Source organism: Notolabrus celidotus, chromosome 7, assembly GCF_009762535.1.
Source record: "Notolabrus celidotus isolate fNotCel1 chromosome 7, fNotCel1.pri, whole genome shotgun sequence".
NCBI classification, from domain to species: domain Eukaryota; kingdom Metazoa; phylum Chordata; class Actinopteri; order Labriformes; family Labridae; genus Notolabrus; species Notolabrus celidotus.
In genome coordinates this window covers 29,178,491-29,206,395 of record NC_048278.1, presented here as the reverse complement: position 1 = coordinate 29,206,395, position 27,905 = coordinate 29,178,491, and the positions used below count along the sequence as shown (strand labels likewise).

Sequence of the window (27,905 nt, the reverse complement as noted above, 5' to 3'; positions counted from 1 at the left end):
AAAAATCCTCAATCCTACAGAGAATATTTGTCTAATTTCTAGTCTTCAAAATATCTCATAATACTTAATATAGGACACCTTGACCTTACAAGTCCATATATAAACCTTATTTGAAAATATTTCTAGCCAAAAATAAGGCCTTAATTGATAGTAATGAATATGGCTCCGATATAGCCTAAGAACATTTTACTACAGAACAAGACTAAGGTCCCAAGGGTTTTCTTTATTTTAAGTTATTTTTTTCTTACATTGATTGGACAGCTGAAGAGAAACAGGAAATGTGGGGAGTAGAGAGAGTGGAGGCTGACATGTAGCAAAGGGTTGTATCTAAGAGTTGAACCAGTAACCGCCACAATTGTGACTGTAGCCTCTGAATATGGGGAGCAATTTAACCACTAGGTCAAAGTAGAAACCCCATTCTCAAAGATCATCTGAGCATATTTGATGCAGATATTTCTGTTGCCACTAGGGTTGCTACAGTTGTCTAAAAATATTGCTGTATGATTTTTTTTTTTTAAACCAGGGTCCCATACACGTGAAGGTGGGTGAGATTGGAGCATGTCTAGTAAAGTTTAAAACCACACCTATTTCATGGCAAATCATGCAATTTTGAAGGATAGCCACAGCTAGGCCCTTTGACTTCCATAAAAGGTTCTGATAACTTTGCATTATCAAGGGTTCTTCTAGCTGTACACCAAATTTGATTTGGATCAGGTTTACCCCTGAGGAGGAGTTAATATAAGTATGAACCGTGGAAAATCTCAGAAAAAACAAACAACCTTCAGAATTTATAAAAATTGCGTATTTCCTATAAGAAGTTAATTTAAGTGTGCCCCTTGAGTTTTCAGGCATGTTAAAAGCTGTGTATTTATTTGGGATGTGGGCCTTTGCACTACTTGTTGATTGGACCCTAAAATAGCTGCAAATGTGCCAAGCAATATTTTTTCCAAGTTTCTTAAACTATTATAACAAGACATATACCAAGATATATTTGGGTGAATCCATGTTCAACCATTACAATCAATGAAGCCATGACTATTAGCTAAACATATCTTGAAATAAGAGTTGTTATCTGTTATCAATACTGTATCTCATTAAGTGTAATTAAATAATACTAAAAAGATTTTGATTTTAGCAGAGGCTGAACTATGCAAAATGTTGCATAGTTTCAAAAATACTTTGGGCACAGTAACTGAGTTTGTTACTCTTCTTTTCTCTTTTTGTGAAGAGAAAGGAAGAAAAAAAATGTTACTCAATCCGCAGGTACAGATTACATTTTCTAAAACCAAATCTATGTCTTCCTCAGCCTCATCCCTGTAGGGCTGTATGTATTGTTTTTTTAAAAAGGCCATAAATGGAGTCTGTATAAGGTTACTTGTGCATATTATTAAATATTTTTTTCCCATCAGGCAGCCATAATTGTAATGGCAAGGAGGAAATAACTAGATACCGACTTACGCACACATACACCCCAGAATCAGTATCTCTACCACAGGTTTATATGCACTTACACACACACTATCATCTTGCCCTATCAGGTAATAGTTGCAGATTTTTTAATTAAAAGTCAGTCTGACTTGAATGAAAGCTGCTTCTGTGTGTGCAACTGATATACTGTTAAGTTATTGCAGTTTAATTGAAGAATTAATGAAAGGAGAAGTCAATTTTCTCTTGGCTAAGTACAGTGCAGCTGCAGGAAAGTGGAATGCATGCCACCCATACATATCTGTCGTCAGAGAAGTAGATAAAGATGTGACGGGCATGAGGATGCTGCGTGCAGGAGCATGAAAAAAAACGGTTTGAGAATATTCATGATCCACGCATCTCATGCAATTTTCACCTGCTGAATTAAACAGTACCATCACAACAGACGTGATGAACTGTGAAACAATCAGGCAGTACTGATGTCTACCAAATATGTCAAATTACATTACAGGGAAACAAGCTGTGGGTACAGCACACATGCTGAGATTAAATCAAGTTATTTCATTTTGATCTGAGGAAACTTCAGATCAGATTAATCTATTCTGGTGTCACTGATTGTCAGAGAGCAGCTTCTATGAAGATACACCCATCTTCTGCTCATCAGCCTTTATGGGGGTGCCCAATTAGACAAATGGATTGAATGAATCCAAAACCAATTGAGGAAACATCTTTGAGTGCAATTATGTGGTGCTCAAGCTCGCATGTCTGGGAAATAAATGTATCAGTGATGATCGTCTTTATATGCAGAGCACAGAACTGTTATATAATTGCAGAGTAGCACTCCTCAGAGGAAATAGTGTAATGTCTTTAATTAACATGATAATAAAAATTAAGCAAAACACTAATTACCAAGATGCAACATGAAGTCAGAAAATGCTAATTAAACAATCAGGTAGTGAGCAATCATTACATATAATGCTTAATAAACTTACTCAGCACTGCCAAGTTTAAGAGACAAACAGGAAGTCTGAGGGTAATGAAGACGTAATGCCTGAGAGATTTCAGGACTCTACAATGTTATTAAACACAACAAAATTAGGAGAACATAGTCACAAATTTTGTAAGACAAAGTGCCCTTGGAAAAAGACTCAAAATACAGAAGTGCTGCAATATGCATGCAATACAATGTAACTGAGTGGCAGTAAATTGGAAATATACCAAGGGACCTGAATGATTAAATATGTGACTAGATTATCCTTATCAGATACAAATGTAAAAATGGGGTAAGCAAAATGTACTTGTCAAGATTCTTGAACTAAGACGTTATTCTTATTTAAAGAAACTTATCAAGTACATTTTTCTTTCCCCAATGGCAGATCTTTTTTACTCATAACATACAATTCATGTGTTAATGTTTTGCTTGTAAAATCTTAAAATAAGACTTTCATCTAGACTGGTCAGGTGAATGTGGTTTGTATTGAGCTTAATGGGATATTTACTAGAAATAAGAAAAAACCCTTGCTTAGTATTTAGTTTTTGCATTGTAATAGGAGAAAGTCTGGGCCAATCAATCCTGCAACTACCACTCAGAGCAAACTTGGGTCTTTTCCATAGACTGTATAAAATATGGACGTAGTATCCATGACGTCACCCATCTGTTTCTGAAGAGCTGTTTTGAGGGCAATCGGCGGCGGCAGCCATATTGCTGCTGTGGAGCCAGTGTGACGTAAAGAGGCGGAGTTTGAGTCCTCCTAGCCAACAGCTACAGTGTTCCTGTAGTTAGCTGTGCCTTTCATTGGAAGACTCGTAATCTTAATATCTTTGAAATTGTCGCATTAGAAAAAAATTCACTCCCCTCACAGTGAGAGCACATCCAGAAATTAGCTATCCAGACTACACTTGTCTTGTGTACCTGGCTGTAAGCATGTTTTATTTCTGCTGTAAAGATCCGCTTTTTCCCATTCATGTGTATGTAGTTTCCGGTACTTCCGGAGCCAGTCTCAAGCGGATTCTTGATGAACTGCGGCTTTTTGCACTTCCGCATTTGACTCATATTTTTAGACCGGAGGTTACCGCTTGGTCTTTCGTGCAGACCCAAGGTATCTTTTTGTAACAAATTGTTATTGTGAAAAGGTGTAAAAGGTGAGACAATAAACTTACTTAGATAAGGGGGGGAAGCCTCATTGGGCTGGTTAAAAAAACTACCCAACATTGTCTTGTAATTGCACACAAACTCTATCAAGAGCTCACAGGGAAAGTCCTATGCTGTTTGGCCTCTCCATCACCCGAAGCAGGCTTAGCGGTCTTGTGCTGCGTCACTAAGAGCCATAGCTCTGAGTTTCCAATACTGCTGCACATGGGTTTACACTGGATTTAGTTGAAAGCCCAGTGAATCTAATAGAGACACTGTGGGGGCTACCTTTTGTCTCTGTAGAGGACACAGAGGGCTGTGACAAAGCATCAGTGTTTGACAACTTGGGAAAGAGAATGAGAGAAAGCATGAAAGCGAGACCATTTGTGAAGGGCTTAGTTTATAGAAAAGGGCCATTTCAGAGGAGTGATTTACCATTTTTCATCTTTCCCTTTAGTCCATCTGTTGGATGACTTGTAAGTCTTGAGACATGGTGTGTTCCAGTGTGTAAGCATCCAAGTTACAGGGGTTTTATTCTGCCACAAAAGAAAGAAAATCAATGTGCGAATCTGATATTGGTTGTTTTATTAATACAGCTTTAGAGGATAGGGATCGACTTTGTTTAATTCTAGTATTATTTGGTTGAGCTGTATTAGTAGTTTATTTCTTATCACGTTGCCATGATTCCTCTTTTTATATTTGGTCTGTATAAAATAAAGGGTCTGGGTCGGGGCTCAGACAGTCTCTGTATGATAGTGGCTGGGAAACTGCTCTAAAGGAAGTGCAGAGGAGCGTGTAGGACTGCAGCTCTGCTTCCTGGTCTCAACTCTGGGTTGTCAGTTTTTAGGACTAATGAAATCTGCCAGATTTCTAGTTAAACAAGCTGCTCCATCCAAAGTAGGAAGTATGCCGTCTCTGCTAATCAGACCAGGCTTGCCCCAAAATGACTTCCAATTATATATGTTTTGTGGACACCAACTCCACAGCCAGTGGGGTGAATGCTGAGATGCAGCTACACCATCTCATCACCGATCAGATTGAGAAGGGGTCCAAAGAAAACTACAGTGTCTGACATGGTTTTGACAAATATACACGCCACCTTCATTTAGTGACTTCCAACTGGCATAGGTAAGCCAACATGGATGACTTTTTTACTAAATGGATGTGTCGCATATGCCAGTCATTTTAATTTTGACTCTATGTCTCCCTCTCATGCACCAAGAACACATTTGATCCATTCGCTTTCATTCATGTGGTTTGGAAAGTTGCTACATACACACACACACAGATTGACCAAGTTGCCAACAGAGTGTGATTTTGGGCTGGAGGATTAGACACTGATGGTTCTTACAATCCCAGTTTGGCCGTGTTCCCACAGGCCGGTCAGACATTTGTGTTTGCTATTGGCTGGAGCTGTCGTGGAGTCAATCCGAAGCAGCTGCAGATGGTCTGTGGTAAATCTCTGGACTGGAACCAACATCAAACATTATTGAGAGGTCATTTGCATCTGCTTAGAGTCTGCTTTTGCTGCAACTGATTTTCCTCGATTGAAAGCCTTCTGTGAGATGGCAAAGGCAGAATCGAACATGTTACACTGTGATGGGGCATCGCCAACACTGCCCACTGAAAATGGCACATTTGGATTATGTTGGATGTGATCAAACAAAAATAAATACTCCAAGCATTTGAAGAACTCCTGGATACCTCGATCTAAATGATACCAGGAACCAAGGTTGCATTTATTTGTAAAGACAACAGCATCAGAGTCTGTCTTCCTGTTCCTTCTCACCAGTCATATTTCTACTTCCCAAGGTCCATTCTCCAACCCCCCAACCAGATGCTCCCAATCTACACACCTGTTCCCTGTTTTAATCAGCCCTGCTCAACTGTTTCCAGTGCACTCATCAGCCTCACTCAAACATACCGCCACATTGCCTTTGTATAGTTGCCAGTTTATCCTTGTTACCATGCTTTGCTGCTTCCTCAGATTGTGCTTTCCTTTCTGTGTTTGTCTTCCGGATTCCTGGACCTGCTTGTCTGCCTCCTGTCTGTTTAGCATGTGTGGTTTGCCTGCCAGAATACCTTCACTATCTCCCTTTAAGGTATAACAATCATAATAATAAATTGCAATCTGCATGAAGCCATCTGTGCTTGGGTCCTACTGCCACCCCCCTCTGCACTACCATTACTGACAGATCACTTGTTTTAAACTTAAGGAATACATTTACTAAACATGTTAGAGGTAGTTTTTTTCAACTAGAAGGCAACAGGCCTCGCTTCTGGCTACACACTACATGACATAAAGCTCTTAACCATTTTAAAATCATGGGAAACCACACACATAAGGACAGTTTCAACCACTGAACACACAAGAGATGGCTCCAAAAGACCACTAGATCGCACACTTAACGGTTGCAGTAACGCATGAGATCTTACAGAAACTTACGTGATCAAACGTGACTTCAGGAGATAATGAGACATGAAGGATGATCAACGTTGTGAGCTGGCTGTCCTGGTGTGAATTCTATTTTGCGGCCACAAACAAAAATATTGGAAAAGAATATGGGTGAATAATTCCAACAGCTAGTCTCTATTTTCAATATTCCACTTGGCTCGGGGCACAACCATGTTTACGTTCACTGTTTGCGAGTGGTAAAAGTGCAACACATCCAGTTGGTGACGCGCCTCTTGATGGTTTATGCAGGTAGTCCGTCTGGGTTAGTATGACCTGGAATCATAAATATCAAACATGGTATTTATGATTCCAAGTGGGGGAAGCTGCGACTCGGTTGAGAGCAGTAAAATAGTTGTGTTGACACCACACACTTTAAGGATTATTTCGATAAATAATCTGTTACGACCAGTTCCGAATCAGGTCATCTCACCACGACCATTGGGGGGGTCATCTGGCCTGAAATTGTCTAAAAGTTGGCCAGCCTTGTGTATTGACATCTTAAGTTTGTCCCTCCTGGGATACAGTCACGCTATCCTGTGTGTTTACATGATGCGTCACTGAGTGCAATGTTATGATGGCACCAAAAGGCAATACACGTTCGAGTATAACTCTCTCTGGTCTCCCGTGTCATTCTTATTTATAATACATGAAGTGTAACAGGTACACAACACTTACTTTACATTGTCTTATACAAAACTTATTTTTTTCTGTTGGTGAGGAAACATATATTGACTCATGTAGTGGCCAATACACTGTTTGATCCAAGTGGCAACCTTCAATTTTAAAATAAGAAGCCATTGCAGTAGTGTTAAAAACTGCACCTCCACAAGTGAGCTAAAATGGTCCCCAAGAGAAAAAAGAAGCAGGGTAAAGCATGGGATCATAGTGAGGGATAACCATCTGATTTGAACTAAGTGCAACGTATCCATTACAAGTTTTCTTATCTATGAATTTTATTTTTTTCCTCCCATCGGTTTCAAACAACAGCCTCAGGCTCACAAACACTTCTGAGTTTATGTTCAAACAGAACTAAGGCCAAACACATGACCAACAGCCACCAGCCTTCAGCCGCTGATGAAGGTTTTACTTGCTGTGCCATGTCTGAGCACAGCGCCCGGTACTACCAGCTGCCAAAACTCAAACTCCATTGTGGCTGAAATAATAGAGAGTGGTGACATCCTGGGTCTCTGCCTTTTGGGAGCAGATTGGTGCTGATTGCCTCGGCTAAATAATTACACCCAACTCATCAAAATGCAGGTTTGCAGAGTTTAAAGTTAACTTTCCCGGAGACTGAGAGAGCACGGCTGATTCATTAAATAGATTTATTAAACAAACAAAGGCTGATATTGTTGGGATTGGAGAATAGGCATAGCTTTAATGAGCACATCACAAAAGCATGTGTATAGATTTTTCATAAGCCTCCCTTCGAAAAAAAAGAGCTCTTCCTCAGCTGTTAAGGTGGATACAAAACTACCTATGATGCTCACTAAAACTGTATAAGGCTGTGCACCTGTTCCACGATAAACTTTTAATCCTCCTCAAAAACCAAATAAACAATCCAAAAACAAACAACTTTATTAATCCCACTCGGGGCAAGAACAACAGACTTCATAAAATGCTGCTCACGTAATGTATAGACATTAGCATGTAGCTGTAAATACACACATAAACGCACACACTGATGGGTTGGATGTTTACACTGACGGTTGCCAATTATCTCTGTGTGTGACAAAGGAAGGCTCACACCTACACAGCGCAGTCCACTGGCCTTAGTATTAGCAGTCAGATACATGCTGCACAGAGAGAGATGTGATAGGAAAAATAACATCAAAATGTCTCATGGAAATGCTAATGTGAGTAGTTAGTATAAAAACACAAAGGACAAAAAAGGAGAGACAGAGAGAGCAAAAAAAGAAACTGAAACAACTGATCCTTTGTCACGACATATGGTTTCCTTATTTTAAAGACATCTACCACTGCACATATGTCTGATAGCCAGGTTTTCAGGGAGGTTGCTGCGAAGAACAGTCCAAACAGCACATGCAAATCATTAACCTAGTTGCAAAAAAAAGTTTCCTCTCCTCTCTTTCAAACTCTGCTCATCAAACAGGAGAAACTTCTGCTGACACTCGTAACAGCAGAAAGTCACGATGCCACACTCTCAGATCATTCAGCAGCGCTTTGAATCCACATGAATGACAGAAGTCAATATTTAAAATAAGAACATGATCCCCATTTCTTAACTCCCGCAGGCTTTGTCCTTTGATGTGCAATAGACAGGTTCATTAATTAGGTTAGAATGGGAACTTGTGTGCGGCCTGTGTGCGGTGGCATTCGGTGGGGGAAAACTTTTGAGGCAGCCAAGTGAGACAAGACCTCTAAACTGTGTACGTTTTGGAGGGGGACTCACAGAAGGGTGTGGAAGAAGAACTTGCACTGCACACACTAGATAACACTCATTTATGAATACATGCAGAGCCTTCTGACTGTACTAATTTTCTGGGAGCTTATGGATATGGACCAAAAGTTGCAGTGCTCCCAGAAATGGTGAGGGCAGAGTGGAGCAGTGCATCTGACAGTTAACAGAAGACCAGCAAAACACAACAAAGAAGAATACTTTATAAAATGGCCAAACTTTCAGAGGAAAGACATGGGCTGTTTTCGAAACCGCCTACTATACTAGCAGTACCTACTGATTTGGCCAAAATTCAGTATGTAGTAAGCAGTATGTGAACAAGAGCAAAATCTGCAGTATGCCAAAACCCCCCGCATGACTACTGATTAGGGAAAATTTCTCAGTATACATCAGACCAGTCTGCCTCGCGTACTGTTTCCCATAATGCACGGCGCTCATTCCGCTTTTTCTATTTTCTTCTATTTGGACGGGGGGAACTCAGTTTTTAGGTGCTGCCGAAATTATTAAATTCCATATAAACCATTTCCTAACTTTTTAAATCATAAGTGATGCTAAAGAAGCAGTTTCGATATCAGCTACGCCGTTGTTTACTTCCGCTTTCCGAAACTGGAAATTCAGTGACATCTGGCCCAGCGTACTGCAACACAGATTGAACAGAACACCCAGACTACATACTAAATTCAAACGCAGTATATAGTAGGCAGTATCTACTGCCTACTACATTAGTAGGTAGTATGAAGCAGGCCATTTCGAAAACAGCCATGCTGTAATGTATTATAATGGCAAGTAAGACCACAGCTGTCCACAATACTGCCTCCAATTTAGCCTTGTTTACAACAGATACACAATCAAATCTGTTTCAACATGTTTTTCCCCTTCAACTGGTCAAACAACAACACATTTGGATCCTGGAGTATTTACTGTATACATGGATGTATTGTCAGACTAACAAGAGGTCTAAAGAACCTTGTTATGGGTCTGTTGAGCTGCTTTCTTTCTCTATAAATAAAAACATCAAAGTGACTTGTTGCTTTCCGTTCAGTCTGTTATGCCCACAGTAGCCTAAATTTGAGATTTGGTAACACTGAAATGTTAGTACATTCAAGGGTGGGTCAAACTAATGTGTTTTTGGTAATGGTGTAAAAGGGGGAAGATAGGACCCAATGACAGATAGCTGAATATGGGCTCTCATAGGGATTCCTTTGCTTTTGGAGCCAGCCTTGAGTGGACACTTGATGAACTGCTATTTTTAGGTAATCTGCATTAGCTTCATTTTTCAACAGCAAAAGTTCTGCATCCCTCCTCCTTGTGCTCTACCTGTTTTTAACGACTTCCACAGGACACTGACTTCTTTGGATATTTAATCTAATCAAAGTAAGCCTTTTATTTTTTCCTTATTCTCCAGTACATTCTCTCTAAATGTCTGCATTTGGGTCCTCGCCTTTTGTACAAAAACTCTATGATGACAGTAAGATGTATTTTGGTATTCTAGACAGCAAAAGAGGTGACATCCTAAGTCAGATTATCTTGATCCAAAATAAACTTTAGGGCATATAAGCCATGATTTTGGCTATACCGTGAGGCAAAACAGTTCAACTGGCTTTTTCTTTGTCTGATGAGATAAGGTTTAATGATTGCTGAAGTCTCTGACATGTCATACCATCGGAAGCCAAGAACAACTCATGACAGGGTTCCCACTCTTTTCCAGAGATCATTTTCCAGGACATTTCCATGACATATTCATTGATGATCAAGCTGGTATGACCGTCTAAATTTAGTTCCTAATTTAGTTCCTAAATAGTCTAATATGGTCCTCTCAGTGGAAGTCTACATTGAAAGACGTGTAGTCTATGGCTATCAATGAAATTATCTCTTACATGCTTAAAATGATGGCAAATTGATAATAGAATAATGCAACCACAGATGTACAGCACTTCACTTTATTAGTGCAACCAAGTAACAATGATGGGCAACATCTCAGCTTTCTCTTTTCTCAAAAAATATAAAATGAGCTAAGAAAAAAACAAAAGAACCTCCAAAGGAATCAGGAAGCTGCCTTCCTGAAATAATTAAATAATAATAATGATCAGAGGATCAGAATCAGAAGAGCTGGCTCGCATCAAGAGAGAGCCGGCTGCCAGCTTTTTCCTTTCGCTGCTTAGCTCTCACAGTGCTCAGCCCCAGCTCTGCTCGCAGCAGAACTTTGTTTTGATTGGTCAACATGGCGGCCATGCGGCCAATCATATGTGAGGATATAGGATACAGGTGATGGAGGGGAGGGGAGGCTGTGTATCCTGGCTTCATCTGTTCCTTCAGAAAGAGTCTTCTTAAAGACCGGGCAAATATTCACTGAGAGGAGAAATCGGATCAGCCCATCCAAGCTGAGGCAACTGATTTTACTCAATGCCAACCTGAGGACATTAATAATGTTTGCTTGAGTTTGGTTCTGGTTCTTTTTGCTTGAGTTTGGTTCTGGTTCTGGTTCTGGTTCTGTTTGCTCGAGTTTGGTTCTGGTTATGTTTGCTTGAGTTTGGTTCTGGTTCGGTTTACCTGAGTTGGTTCTGGTTCTGTTTGCTTGAGTTTGGTTCTGGTTCGGTTCTGGTTCGGTTCTGGTTCGGTTCTGGTTCTGTTCTGGTTCGGTTCTGGTTCGGTTCTGTTCTGGTTTGATTCTGGTCCACATCTGGTTCGGTTCTGGTTCGGTTCTGGTTCGGTTCTGATTCGGTTCTGGTATGGTTCGGTTCCGGTTCGGTTCTGGTTCAGTTCTGGTACGGTTCTGGTTCGGTTCTGGTATGGTTCTGGTTCGGTTCTGGTATGGTTCTGGTTCGGTTCCGGTTCGGTTCTGGTTCGGTCCTGGTTCGGTTCTGGTAGGGTTCTGGTAGGGTTCTGGTTCGGTTCTGGTTCTGGATTGGTTCTGGTTTGGTTCTGGTTGAGTTTGATTCTGGTTGAGTTTGATTCTGGTTCTGTTTGCATGAGTTTGGTTCTGGTTCTGTATGCTTAAATTAAGTTCTGGATCTAAACCCTAATCCTAACCCTAACCCTAATCCTAACCCTAACCCTAATCCTAATCATAACCCTAATCATAACCCTAACCCTAATAACAATCCTAACCCTAACTCTAACCCTAACCCTAATCCTAACCCTAACCCTAATCATAACCCTAATCATAACCCTAACCCTAATCATAACCCTAACTCTAACCCTAATCCTAACCCTAATCATAACCATAACCCTAATCGTAACCCTAATCACAACCCTAACCCTAATCACAACCCTAACTCCGAACACAACCCTAACCCTTATCACAACCCTAACCCTAATTACAACCCTAACTGTAACCCTAATCACAACCCTGACCCTAACCCTAATCATAACCCTAACCCTAATCCTAATCACAATCCTAACCCTAATCACAACCCTAACCCTAATCATAACCCTAACCCTAATCACAATCCTAACCCTAATCCTATCCCTAATCATAACCCTAATCATAACCCTAACCCTAATCACAACCCTAACCCTGAACACAACCCTAACCCTAATTACAACCCTAACCCTAATCACAACCCTAACTGTAACCCTAATCACAACCCTAACCCTAAACACAAACCTAAACACAACCCTAACCCTAATCACAATCCTAACCCTAATCCTAACCCTAAACACAACCCTAACCCTAATCACAACCCTAACCCTAATCACAACCCTAATCCTAAACACAACCCTAACCCTAATCACAACCCTAACCCTAATCACAACCCTAACCCTAATCACAACCCTAACCCTAATCACAACCCTAATCATAACCCTAGCCCTAATCATAACCCTAACCCTAATCATAACCCTAACCCTAATCACAACCCTAACCCTAATCATAACCCTAACCCTAATCACAACCCTAACCACAACCCTAACCCTAATCACAACTCTAACCACAACCCTAACCCTAATCACAACCCTAACCCTAAACACAACCCTAACCAAAACCCTAACCCTAATCACAACCCTAACCCTAAACACAACCCTAACCAAAACCCTAACCCTAAGCACAACCCTAACCCTAATCACAACCCTAACCCCAACCCTAATCATAACCCTAACCCTAATCACAACCCTAACCCTAATCACAACCCTAACCCTAAACCCAACCCTAACCCTAGTCATAACCCTAACCCCAACCCTAATCACAACCCTAACCCTAATCACAACCCTATCCCTAAACCCAACCCTAACCCTAACCCCAACCCCTACCCTAATCATAACCCTAACCCCAACCCTAACCCTAACCCTAATTACAAGTCTAACCCTAATCACAACCCTAACCCTAATCATAACCCTAGGATCAGGGTGAGAATGATTTTGTAACAGAAGAAATGCACACAATTGGGCATTATAAGGCTTCTCATAAAAACACCGTATGTAAAAGGGTTTTCAACACAAACTATTATTTTTTGCAAAATCAAGGTAGAATATACGGCTACAAAAGATCCTACATCAAGAGCCGTTTGAGAGTCGAAAGAGCCGGCTCTCTGAAAAGAGCCCAACTTCCCATCACTAAAGCACATGCTTACTACCATTTGCACTCTTAGATGCCCTTGGAACTATTTGTATTGTAAAACGTATCAATGTAAATCCTTCAGACCTGTACCATAGTGATAAACAGATAACACTTCAATTTGAATCAAGTAAATACCACTTGTATACTTTAAAACAGAGGGTCATTTCATTCCTTGTGGACTCAACATGACAGCATTTATACTTTTCAAGTAATTGATCTCAAACGCTTTCAGAAAATTAACAGTAGCAAGACTCACATTTCCCTTCGAGCCACCAAATAGTATCATAACAACGGTGTATATGCTGTTTTGTAATGACACAGCACAATTTTATAATTTATTAGAAATGTATTCAAATTATTTCATGGACCCCCACGCTATGGTTTGCAGACCCCCAGGGGTCCCAGGACCCCACTTTGAGAACAACTGAGCTAGAGTACGGTAATTGAGCCAAGTGTACCATAAAACATAAACAATATACCCCCGTTTTCTGTGAATGCATGATTATGAAGTGAAGGAGAAAAGATGTGAAAAAAGTTGCGCAGTGTCGCTGTCTTTTCCAGCACAGCGGGCACTCAACTTTCAATGAATGGGGATGTGTTTTGTTAATAGGGTCAGGTCAAACGCAGCCATGTTGGAATAATTTTCCAGGACTATATGTGATTTTCCAGGACATTTTACTTTTTCTCCCATTTTCCAGGTGTTTTCCAGTACTGGAAAACTGGTAAACTGTTTTCAAGGTTTTCCAGGACGCGTGGGAACCCTGCATGGTCTTATTGCATTCGTTAACTCATCCTTTCCCTCCCCGTCAGCAGTGTGTTGTGTGTTCGTGTGTATATGTGTGTGTATATGTGTGTGTATATGTATGTGTGTATATGTGTGTATATGTATGTTAGTGTGTGTGTGTGTGTGTGCATGTGTGTGTGTGTGTGTGTGTGTGTGTGTATGTTTGTCTGTCTGTGTCTTTTATATGTGCTTCAGCCTCTTTTCTCTCCCTGTCCCCTCTGGTTCACTTCACTTTGTGACAGTTGTAACGACCACTTATCCTTCCCAATGTCAGGGATGTCATGAGTCAGCAAACCAATGACACTTTAGAGGGACTGCAAACAAGAGCATGCTATCTGTATTTTAAAAGCATGATGGTCTCTGCAAGGGCGAGCTGCCGGGCCACTAAACTGTATGGTAAGCATGTCAATAGTTGTCACGTGTGCATTGCCATGCTTGGACCTGCTGACATTGGCTGTTATGCACCCTTTATTTCTTTTATCAAGGGTGCTAAAGGACATCGGTGTCAGTGGCATTTACAGGTTTCAAAGGTGTCACAATCTTTCTTTTGCATTTGCTTCAATTTGTCATATCTCCTATATAAAATGAGGTAAATGTCCAACTAGACACTCTCTGGATGTCAGTTCAATTTTTCTGTTTATATTCTGCTGAACGTAAAGCAGCACAATTTATCACATAAATAAATAATTTGCACTCGTTTCCGAGCTGTGTTTCTGAGCCACTTGTGCCAAATAAACTGGCTAATGTATTCAAACGAATTCTAGGCACAAGATATCTCACTGCTCCAGGGCTCTGGCACGAGACTTGGTATGGATCTACTTCTGACAGGATGCCCTTGTGTTGGAGTGTCTGTGTGAGTGTGAGTGTGTGCGTGTACGTGTACGTGGGCATGCATGTGCATACAATGGGCCAGAGTGAAACACAGAACAGATAGAAACTTGGCTTTCATTTTGTGCCCTGGTGTGCGGGACTCAGAGGTCTTTGAACAGCTTTTATCTCGACAGATCAAAGAGAAATGTAGCTGTAGTTTCTCATGCTGTCAAGGACACTTGTAAATACCACACCATCACGTTTTTCCAATTGACTGCTAAAATTAGTTATTGGTTCATCTGAAACTGCATACATGGCTATACATGCGTAAGAACATTGTTGAAAAGTAGAACAGAGGACATAGATTTTGAGGAAAACCTTGTCCTAAGAGGTGAGGAAGAGAGCCAGGGAAAGATTCCCCTGGGACAAAAACTGAGCAGCAACCTCAGGTGTTAAAAAATGAAGCCAATGCACAAGTGGAAAAAAATGCAGTTGCTTAAGTGGCCACTTAGTGCTGGCTGGAAAAGCTAAGGAATCCCCATCAGGTGCCGCGGTTAAATGCCAAACTTTACAGCAGAAATAAACATCCCAACAGCCTCGTTCAAGAAGCAGTTTTGATTTATGTAGCTTATTTCTTCATCTATACACACTGTATAGTGGTGAATTATTTTATAACATATTTGTTAAAGGCCCCCTGAAGATGTTTTTTTCTGGTTACCAAGCAGAGTAAAAAAAAATAGAGATCCTTTTTAAGGTACCAGCAGAGATTAAATATTATGAAATGGTATTTGCAATGTCTAAATGCTGTGGGTGCAAGTTAAGCATTCTACTGAAACAGCCTATTTTTCCATTTTCCATGGCACTGATTTCAGATGAGTGATACATTTTAAAAGATTAAAATGACACAGATTTAGAATACAGCTGAGGTGGTTGACAGGTGGAAGCACCTGTCATGACTTTTAATGACTCATTTGTTGGCCATAGACACCAAACTGGCTACGTTTGCAGTGGTGTTTTTACTATTTTTGTTCATGTGTGTGTCCGGAGATCCTGTGTAACCATGGATGCATTGTTTACATACGAGATCAGCTGTTAGCAGCCCATATCATGTCGATGCTAAACGATGCTAGGCCCGATGTTCCCTGCGAGCTGAGGAGAAGGAGGCAAGGATGGCGTGCTGGTATTGAGGTGCAAGCTAAAAAAGACGACATTGACCTGTCCTTCCACCCATCGTTATGGGGACTGTAAGATCCATCTACGATAAGGTGGACGAGCTAACCCAGCTCCAGAGGGAATACTGGCAGAGTAGCATCATGCTAACAGAGCTAACACCGGACACGAACACCACATTGGAAGGATTTCACCTGCTGTGGGCAGACAGGATACAGGAGAGCAAGACTGAATTAACTGGTGAAGAAGGCCAGCTCAGTCCTGGAGTCCTGGACCCTGTGGAGGTGGTGGCTGACAGGAGAATTATGGCCAAGCTGTCGTCTTTGATGGACATTTTTTTAATATATATACATTTTTGTACTGTACACCTTCTTGTTTGCTGCTGTAACTCCATGAATTTCCCCATTGTGGGACGATTAAAGGAGTATCTTATCTTATCTTATCTTATCTTATCTTAGTGGTTTACCAGAAGGCCTCAGTTCCCCCTCTTTGCCAAAGTTAGATTGGGTCAGCACTTTCAATATGGCGACCGCCATCCATGGGCTTTAAAACCCCTCTCCAGAAACCAGTGTCAAAGACTGCATCCATGTTTTGGACCATGTATGGAGGAAACTGATGTACATGATGTGTGGAGTATGAGGGTTACCATATGTAGAACATGGTATAGGAAATGCTAGGTTCCCGAAATAAACTACAAAGAAAGCTGATGTAAAGAGCTAATATGCAATATTTAAAAAAAGTTGTACAATTTAAACTCATTGACATGGTGTACACTGTATATATTTAAGGTTAAGGTATATTCAAGTTGTAACTTCTCCAGGAAACGTATTGTGTAACTTTTTTTCATGTACAAATAAATGTAACACTGCAAATAAAAGCACAATTTGCATAATGACATCAAAATTAACAGACAATAAGGCAAAAAATATAGATGACAATAACAAAACAGAAAATGCTTAGTCACACTGCTAGCCACTAGAATACAGCTCTGCAAGCTAACAGCTGACTAATTTCTGCCTGAATGACTTAAAGCTGATTTAAAGTAAAAAATACATAAACATTATAAAAAAGTCAAAAACAGAGTACTTACATAAGTATAATTTCTGAGCTAGCATTGATTTCCATGTAAGAGAAGCATTATCAGTCTTAATTTCATTACATGTAATTAGCGCAGTCAGAAATGAAGACCTCAACTGCAGTTAAATATCCGGGGTGGGGGGAGGTATCAAAAACAAAATTAATTGTGTTATTAACAAGATAAAATGTCGAGATAATATAAAAACATTTCATTTTCCAACATTAATTTGCAGAACTAATTTAAAGCATTACAATCTGTGAACCTCGGCACTGACTACCAAAAACAGCTGGCACCTGATGTAAAAAAGTTGAATTCACTTCCAAAACTCTGCAGACTGTGCAGACAACGACTTGTGCAAAGTCTCTCTTTTCTTCCAAATTATCAGGGCGTGTGTGCCCAAGCTGTTGTGTTTTATAAATATCAATCATTGTCAAACTAGGCACATAAAGCTCAAGCTTCATTTCCACTCTCCCAGTTATCATCGGAAAGGATGTACACATGCTCACAATCTCTGTTTTGCAGTGTTGGAGACCGCTTTACCGCTAATTACTGACACCAACAACTGAAAAGAAGATGTGCATTTTTACTAAATGTGCCACATTGGAGAAGCTCTCCAAGAAACAGGCCAAGGTGGCTGTTAATATGTGTGGTTCTGGCTACATGTAGCACCTTTTTCTTCAAATTCTTGCCCATAAAGCATGAAGCATCAGCGTCTTCAATGTCAGGAGACTCGGAGCTTGACCTTTCACCTTCACAAGTGTGCCGTTAATGCAGGGGGCTTACGTTAGCATTACTTAGCTCTCGGGGAGCAGACAGCAACCTACAAGGTATGCAAATTGATTTATAATCCCCACCTCAGAAATCAGGTCGAACGGACTAAATGTAAAGAAAGGAAAACTTTCCCTATGTCTGCCCATTGGTATGCTTTGTAGAAAAGTGATTATTTACATCAGCTGCAAGACCAATTTCACCTGAAAAGGCCCCTTTGACAAAACCTGAGCTATGAAGCTAGCATTAGCAACTAGCAGCACGAATATACCAAGACACTTTTTCCAGCCATATTTTGGCAAAGCCAGTTCATCTATGACAACATCATTAGCTTATTATTTCTCAGGTTTACAGTCTTGCAGTGTAGTTGGGATTGATGACTTTCATAGCATGGAATACATTTGAAACAAGTCAGAAGTCCGACAGTATTTGTCACACAGTCAGTGTGTGTTAGAAAAAGTTTATTAAATCAATAACAAAGTTAAACAAGAACTTTCAAATGAAGAGCAAAGGGCTGTAACAACCAGTGGTGGACAGTAACAGAGTAAATTTACATGAGTACTGTGCTTAGGTACATTTTTTGAGTATCTGTACTTTACTTGAGTATTATTTTTATGGGGATACTTATTACTTTTACTCCACTACATTCAGAAGACAATTATTGTACTTTTTATTCCACTACATTTCTATCAATGCTCTAGTTACTCACTACTTTTGCTTTGAAGTCAGCTCATGAATTTCCTTCTCTTTTCTGAAATCTGATCCTTAAGACAGTAAAATGTGTATGTGTTGTTCTGTTTGTCTCAGTGGTTTACCCATACCTGCGTAGTGTGTCTCCATGGACATGAATGTGGAGCAAAGCGTGTCGAGCTATGTAACATTTGTTTCATTCCACATGAACATTTCAAACTAAGTTGTCTGTGCTTGGAGTAACTTATTGCTGTTTTATTACATGGTATAGGTTTTAGAGATTTCAATTAATGGTTTCTAAATAAACAGAATGTAACAGAATGTACTCCTACGTAGTCTTGATTGCACTCGTGCTTTGTGAAAATACAAAGTTTTTAGATTTTGTAAAAAGTACTTTGAATACTTAAGTAATTTTAAAAGCAAGTACTTCAGTACTTTAACTCAAGTAATAATCTGACAGAGCAACTCCCACTTGTATTTGAGTAATATTTGACCTTTGACTTAAGTAATGAAGCTGTGTACTTTGTCCACCACTGGTAACAACCGAATTTATATGTGACAATCACAGAGAAATTATGAGAGGATAAATGAACAAAACAAAGGTGGTATTCCAGTAAAATTAAGGACTATACTGAGCACTGCAGTTTTATTAATTCATTATAGAATATTGAAGTAATCAGTTGTGACACCAAAAATATGCTACACATGCAATCATGTTACTGTAATTTCACATATCATAGATATAATCCTGGTCTTTTGAGGTGGCTCAATAATTCACTGTATTCATGCGCTATGTTGTGCACAGTGCAATATTTCATCTTAGAGATAAAAATAGGGCCATGATTCTTTGAAGCAGTCCAGTCAGACTCTGGAATGAAGTTCTCCATTTTGTATGTGGCCCATATAACATACACGGACAAGGTTGAGACACTTTTGAAAGGATGTATGAAAATACAGAAGATCTCTGCAAGTGACTCCAAATTCAGTTGCATAAAGGAGTACTTTACCTAAAATGTATCCTTTTAGCCCCGTAGGCTCAAACGGTTGAGGGTTTAAAAGTTGAATGTTTCTTTCTTCACAGAGAGCAGCGGCTGCGGTCAGCCAGAATTTATAACGGTTCCAAAGCTAACAAGTTTTCACAGTGGAAAAAAAAAAGGGGATCAAAATGGTCAAAGGAACTTTGCAGACCATTCCTGCAACATAATCCGCCTCTTTGCTGCACATGTATACACTCAGTTTGGGCCAAAAATGCACTCTCATGCATTCATATGGCTGCATATAAAACATCTGGGTTCTTAAAGCAAAAGCTCATTGTTTCTTTCATGTGCTTTCTCGTGGAAGAGCAAGTCAGCAACTATTGCCTTACAAATCTGCTTGTAAACTAAGGCTCATGATGTGTCTATATGCTCTACTTGAGAGTTGTTTTATTGATATTTCCTTCCTGTCAGACATTTTTAAGTGCCAATGTGTCTATGTGAAACCTCACTGTGGTGTTCAAGAAGGAGGGTTACCTGAAGAAAGGACTGGGAGATATCTTTTTACATTACACAGTTGACCTGATGCAAAAAAAAAGGCTATAAACATCCTGGAATTTGAGTGCAAGCAAGAGTAGTCAGCTAAAATCATAAACAGCCACCATATTTTCTCGAAGCTCTGGCATCACCTTTAATATGATAGATGTTTTGCAGACTTTTGCCCAGAGGTTTGGAGCAATTTTAATCGGAGAGGAAGATTTAACAGCACAGGTCTTGCAGGTGCATGGCTAGATGTCAACCATGTAGTGGTTTCTGTGAAGCAGCAAAAGTTATGTGGCATGAGCCAAGTCCTCTAAAAAACAACCTGGGAGCATATCATTCAGGCATTATGGAACAAAATGACCTAACACTTTTTTTTAGGATTAAGCATTCACACAGGCCCTGCTCATGCCTAATACCATGCTTTCAAGTCATGCTATCGATCGACGACTGTGGTGTTAAAACTGTGTCGTTTTTCATACTTGTCACACTCATCGATCACATGGACATTAAAACCCTGGCACCTCATTCCATCTTTGATGTATGTAACACTAAAAGCTGAGGAGTAATAAGTTGACATCCCCCTAACTCCTAATAATGAGGCAGGGAACAGATGTCATAGCAAGTGCAGCTTGACGAGCACTGAATTAAAGGAGATCGAGGAGGTGACTGGCAGTATCAGGGGGTGGTTTTCAACTGAACAGGTGTACATACACACATTTACATTTTAAAAATTAGAGCTTATAGCTGCAGAATGGAATAAGGCATGTGTCAAGGTAAAGGACATACAGGAACACTGCATACATGCATACCGTCTTGTTTATTGCAAACTGTTGTGTGCATTCAACAGTGTAATTATTGTGACTAATCTATTCATGAAAAATGTGATTGGGGTGTTTATACTTACATTAGAATGATGGGGTCCCTTTAATTTTCTATTTTTGGTGCTATTTTATGTTCTGCATATTGCATGTATTTGTTTTTTTTTAAAGGACAGGGCAATTCCTTTCAAGGACAGGTTATCCCTGTACATTAAATTCTTGAATATATAAATAAAGATAACATCAGATCTGCAAAATGTGTTCAGTAACTATAAGCTACTTCAGCTTTTTTATGAAAGGCAAACATTCCTTTCTTTTTGTCTGATGGAAACAGAACTGTACCATTCATCACTACGACGATTCTGCCCAATGACATCCTCAAATACATGACTATCATTTTGATGACTCCCATTGATTACAACACACCACAGAGACCATTTTGACCTGAACCATTCTGACCATATGCTCTGTGTTATCTCGCCCACAGTGTGCTGTCGGAAACATATTTGGGTTGGATGATTCAGCAGCACAAAATTTATGTCCGGTGCCAAAAATTCACTGCCAGAGCAGGAAGTGTCTTTATGCAGTGGGGTGGAAAGTGAGGGCATGGAGGTCCAGGTGGGGGAAGGATGAGCAGGACGTCCAGCTGCCACGCCGGAGGATGGGGTTTGTGTCGCATCATACCGACAGTTAAGCCTTGCTGACTTTGTGTGATATACTTTTGCACGTATGTTTTCTGTCCTTATAAATACGTTTTTTTGGCACCATACTGCCATTGTTTTTTTTTTTGGTTACACAGTCTGTGTTAAAGCTCCTGTGAGGAACGATTGATTTTGGCGCCCCCTGTGGAATTTACAGGAATTCGTATCTCTCTCTGTAGCCTCTGTATGTGGGTGCTTAGACCGCAAGGCCACCAGCGCCTCTAAGTGACACATTTTTGTATATTGGTTGGTGGCTGAGTATAAAGTGGGGTCATGTATAGTAAGCTAGTGGTGATACCAAACTGAATCCCTTCAGGGTGAGACCAGACCTGACGCAAAGCAGAGAGGTCTTGATTAATATACACCATCCCTGACACATAGCATCAGGCGTCTCGTCTTACTCTTGGTAAGAAAGCACCTGCTCAGTTGAAAATTGAACCATTCTCATATTACATAATAGTTGGAAGGGGTTGATTTATTAATATTGTGAAATGTAACAAATTAACACTGGCTAAAAACATTCAAACATGTTGTCATTGAACAGAATCCAGTCTGAGCAACCCCCTGTCTGGTGAGTGGGCTGGTAAGTTCAGAACACGACACGTTTTTTTTATCAGTGCTGGTCAGACACTGGTGGGCAGCACTAATCCACATGGTCACTCTTTGTAACTGGTTTGATTTCAATTTTACAGACTCATGATTCAAAACTCTCTGTAGCTTTCCATCAGTAGAGATTGTGAGTATACTCTTGCTTTCATCTTTTTCTCATGTTGTGCACCAAAGTAGAAAAGAGGTTAATGTAGATGTCTTATAAATAGTCATGACTCATGTCTTCATATCTGAAGACAATTAGGTGATTTTTTTTAAGATGTGCACCTGTGTTAAAGGCAGACTTTTACTTCACTGACAATTTAACAGCAAGGTAATTATCTGTGTGTCTAAACATGGGGACATTAATAACCACTATATTTTATCATTTGATTTCTCCTGTTCTGATAATAGTTGAGGTTACTGTGTGGATAATTATGTTTCCCTGTTTCAACAAACTCCATCGTCTCTTGATAAGTAGAAAACTGCAATTACAGATTATGAGGCTGTGAATATGAACTCTGATTATAAGCTCTACAATGTAATTTCAGAAATTGAATGATAACATAATAACACAGCTGATTGCAGCTGACTGCTCTGCTTATGAACATACTTCACAATATTCTTCCAATCACGCACACGCTTGCAATACATAGACAGGGTGGATTATTTTACAGCTTTGGTCCACACTGTCAGCTGTTCGGAAATCTGCTTCTGTGTGGCTGCATGATAGGAGAGTTCTGTTCTGTTCAGCAGTGCCAACACCTCAAACGTGACCTGCTCAGTTGGTCTTCTTTTTAGTGCCGCTGCGGTATATAATTCACATCCTCATGTGCCTCTGTATATAAAAGGTAAAGCATTCCATTATGGGCTTGAAATAAGTTACACTGCCATGGCATCTTATTCCATATAATCTGCTTAAATCACAATGTTGGCATACTGTCCTTGCCCACATATAACTACAGCACTCACCTTTACCTGCATTAAACATCATCGATCTGTATGAAGATATATGTAGTTACAGTTTGGTATAAATTGCACTGATGTATAAATTGCAATGTTATGCATTAACGGACATAAAGCATCAGCAGCATTAGAACAAACATCTGCTACATGTCTACTGCTTGACCTGGCTGCTGTCGTCTGCTGTCCATCTTACCAACAGAGGACCATGATGGTACACTGACTGGGGACTTCCTATATGGCTGCACAATCCAAGTGTGGAAATCTGTTTCTGGTGACACACCAAAGACAGTATACAAATGATGGATGACATGACAGCTAATAAAAAGTGAAGTCAAAACATGTGGAACTCTCCATGGTGACTGGCTGCAGTATAAAGGCTGATTTATACTTCTGCATCTCCCCTAAGCAGCAGGGGCTGACGCCGATATGAGCCCCACATACTTGTGCGTCGATGTGTCCGTGTCGCGCAGCAATTCTTCACCGAAATACTTGAGGTCAGAAAGTACAGAAAGAGAGAGGGCAGATCAAACATAACTGGCCGCTTATACAATTTTAATGTTTGAAGTGTTTGCTGTATGTTTTTGTTGATTGCTACTGTTTTAGTTTTAGTTTTTAACTCTGTGTATGAATGGTGCTTTATAAATAAATGCAGGGATCCTGGAAGTGCTGTAAATACGGGAAACACAATGCCGCCGAGTGGACCAATCACAGGGCTTAAAGTCTGCGTCGATTCTACGCGTAGTTAGATTTTGGAGGAAGTTAAATGTGTGTTTTGTTAGCTGAGGTGGCGTGATGTCAATACCACTGCTCCACCAGCCAGGTTGCTTCTGCATGTCATGGCTTCAACATCACTAATGCAAAATACCAGTGCTATTGTGCGGTTGTATCTTGATTTATATCAGTTTTTTTGTTTCACGATGGGAGGAGGTGGAGGTGTGTCATCCATGATAACATACAGTCAATGTCACAGACAAATACTCACACACCTATCACCTACTGTTACATAATATGTTAGGTAATAAACACTGCCAGCCTTTTTTCTTTCATTACAGGTGTTTACAAGTTTTGCCAAGTCATCTAAATTTGAATTATTTAAACCAGTGCCTCCTTTTTTCCCTCCCACATCTCACTATCCAGAAACTATCCCGACTTTCACTTCTTACAAATTTCACAGCTTGAACTAATCTGCAACTGTCTCACTGTGAGGCCGTGCCAGATGCAGCAAGCGAAGCGGAGACGCTGCCCAACATTCATTTTCTATGAGAAGCAGGAAATCATTCAGGCAGAGCATAATGGGATTTTCAGTTGTATAAATTGGTGGGACAGGAGGAAAAGTTTAATTCAATAAACTGTGACCCCTGGGAAAATTGTGGTATGGTTGCCAATTACACCTGAGATATGACATGTATTTGAATCCTTTGCCAAAGAACATTGGTTGTACATCTATTAAGTGTTGCCATGCAGAAGAAAGCGACCTGATATGCCCAGTAATGGTGATTTTTAATGAGTTTTTTAAACAGATTTCTACACCTCTGAGATATAAATGATTATATTCTGTTTCAAAGTTTGTAGTTGTGTTGGAACGTGTCATGAACATAGGAAACAAAAGGGAAAAGAAAGACAATGACATTATTGCTGCATGATAAGATTTCATGGACAGATGTGGCTTTACTTGATGTTTTAGAGCTGCATCTCCTGTGTCAGTTAATTCAATTTTATCAGAAATCATCTGTGCTTTGATTTTTTATTTTTACATTGTTTGCATTTGAGTAAATGTAATAACTTGAAGATAATTCTGTTTAATAACTATTTGACTCTTACAATGATGTTAGATCTACAGCAGACATATATAAGTAGGTAAACACTGGGGTTCATAACTTTCCGCAGCAGATCAAATCTCATCATGAAAGCAGCCAAAAGATGTAATGCTCCTCACAGCTTGATTTAATTACCAACAGGTAAGCACATTAGAGCATCCCCTAGGTGTAAAATGCAAATGACAGGTGTGAAAATGTGTCCCTGATGCCCCCTGTGGTGTTTAATGCAACACAGAGTTTGCTGTTTTACACACAGGAGCATGAAAATGGTGTCAGATTTCATCAGGATCAGTTGCAGGGGAAGAGAGTATTAAAGTCTGCGACTCTTCTTGTTGCTCCTCCACAAGATATGATGCTGTATAGTTTTGAAAGTACTAAGTCTTCCAGATGTCACAAAAATGCAGAATATCAGCAAAGACATAATTCCAGCAAAAGGTATTTGGAAGCAAGCTGGACATTCTTTTGGACTGACTAGATTGATCATATAGTTTACGTAATGGGGTTAGTAAAGGACACATACTGAATGGCTGTCAAGAATCAGTAAGTCAAATACCTTGCTCACACTCCCATGTGAAGGGTCATACTGTGGTGACACGTGGCGGTTATATCACTCGTATCTTTTGTCCATGTGAATACCATGACATATGAAGTCATCCTCTCATCTACCACATATGAGCTTTAGGGTCTACACACTAATGCCGCCGGTTGAATTCCAGCTGTCTAAACATGATGTCACCCACACGTCTGCTCTGCTGTTACCACTCAGGCACTTCATCACTACAAGTGGTATTTCTCAGTGTGAAGCCCAGGTTGAGGCTGTGGAGGAAACTCTGTGTGCAGGAGACAGGAGACATCAATCATCAGTGATACAGATGGACAACTTGCAACAAACAGATGAGACGTTTGTCAGATTGTTATGTTGCCATTTATATTCTAATGTTTAAATCCACATTTATCAAAATGCAAGTGAATCATTACAAAAACTGTTGGAAAGTGCAATAAACTGGCTTTTGATTGAAGGATTGATAGTTTAAAGGCTCTTCCTTGAAAAGAACCTATGAAACATCCACAACAAGAATTGAAGACTTTCACCAAAGAAGGGCTGGTTTATGAGCAATAAAACACAGTCTTGCATAGTTTGGGTCATTCAGGGATTTTGCTGCCTCACTAAGGGGCCTGTCCTGCTTTATTGATCAGAGTGGTCCAACTGGGGCGGCTCTAACTTCTCATGCAATTTTCGATGGACTGATTCTTTTCCCACACACCTGTCATATGAAAAAGATCCACCCTGCAAATGATTGGACACATCAGCAGTGATGTTTCCTGTGTTCATTGTGTGCTTCATTGTGTGCTCTCACTTATTCCCCTCTATTCCTCTTTCCAACCCTGAGCCGGTCAAAGCAGATGGCTGTCTAACATGAGTCTGGTTCTGTTTGAGGTTTCTGCCCGTTAAAAGGAAGTTTTTCCTTGCCACTGTTACTTGTTAAATACTGCCAGGTGCAATGCTCATGGTGGAATAAGATGAGGTAAGACTGAGTCCTGTCTGTAAGAGGGGACTGGATCTTATCCTGTCTTGATGTTGGGTCTTTGTTAATAATATAACGTAGAGTAGGGTCTAGACCTGCTATGTTTGTAAAAGCATCTTGAGAAAATGTTTGTTGTGATTTGGCACAATACAAATAAAGATTGATTGATTAATTAATGTCTCCCAATCACCCACCATCCACTAGCCAAACAGCTTGGACCCGGTGGTTGAGTCATTTCCGTGGCTAACATTACTGCTAGCTAGCACAACAGTGCAGGTAACTTCACTATCACACATACTTGTCTGAGTGCATCATGGACAGATGTCAGTTAAAGTTTGAAGTTGCCCTCAATGTTTTTTACATATCAAACATGTTGCTTTGCTCTTGCTTGCATTTGTTGCAAAATCTTTAAAAGCAAAATACAATTCATGGGGCCTCTTAAGGCATCCTGCCAGGACGTGAACTCGACAGTCCATGAACAGGCAGACACATGCCAGCCTTTGTTTAAAACTGAAAAAAATATCAGAATCTTATTCAAAACAAAACTGTACAAGAGTATCTATCAATAAACATGTTCAAGTCCTCCCCTTCCTTTTGACATGAGTGAAACAAACCCTCTTTGGGCTTTTAAGGGGGCATCAACATGAAACCCACACTGCAGAACAGAGTGACAGAGATGGCTTGTCAATGACCCTGGCATTGTTTTAGAAAGGTTTTCTTATGTTGTTAGACATGCAGGACTCAGGTTAGAACTGAACTCCAGCTGCTGCTGCTACAGACTCAGCCTCATGGGTTGGCAGTCTACCAAGAGACACCGTGGCCTACCAGATCTATATAAAGGATCTGATAAAGGAAGGCAATAAGTACCAGCTGATCAAAGGGAAAGTGCGTGTCTGGATTGAAATGAGGGGGCTTTCCAAATTAACCTCTTCTCTACCACACGAGTGACATGAAAACGTTTTAATGGATTGATTGATGTTGGGAAAAGTAAAAGGGATGAGACATCTTTTGTTATGACAAATTTCAATAATAGGATCTTTTGAACTAAGGTAAAGAAATTCTGAACGTGTACGCTGAATGATACTGTGAGAAAATGTGACATTAATGATGTGAGCAAATAAAGCCCCCATCAGAACTTTCTTTAGGTGGTCTGTCTCCCCATTTCAGAGGTTTAGCAACACATTAAATTGAGCTACATAGATAGATAGATGGCTTGGACAGGAGGAGGTTATAGTTCTGCGTCATAAGTCACCATTGTAAGTGCAGCAGGGATCCTACAAGCCACAATGATGGAAGAACACTCATTAACACTAACAAAATTTTTCAAAATGATCCAGTTTTCAGTAAATCCGGCTTGATGGAGCACTGTTAAAATTGCTTCCCTGTAAAGGGTCAGACTTTCAGGCATTTTTCCTTTATAGTTTCATCATGCTTGATTTTTTTAACCACCGGGTAGCCCTCTTCAGAAATATTGCCTGTTTTGGTTTCAGGGGGGTCAAGCTGCCACCTATAGGTCACAGGACTGTTGACTTAAGGGATACAGCTAGTGTGAGTTCTTTATTGATTTCTTTTATTTTTTGACAAATCCCAATACAGACAATGCGGTAGTCCATCTCAATGCTTGCTGGCGTCTTAATCCTCTCTGTCAGGCAGTTCTAAGCCCATTCGTTCCCTTTGAAGATGTAAGTCC

At 40.1% G+C, this 27,905-nt stretch overlaps 1 long non-coding RNA gene across 1 annotated transcript in view; it reads right to left on the bottom strand.

Moving 5' to 3' along the window:
- Window positions 1-27,905, bottom strand: part of LOC117816288 — a 44,769-nt gene that overhangs the window by 16,218 nt on the left and 646 nt on the right. The window lies entirely within an intron of this gene.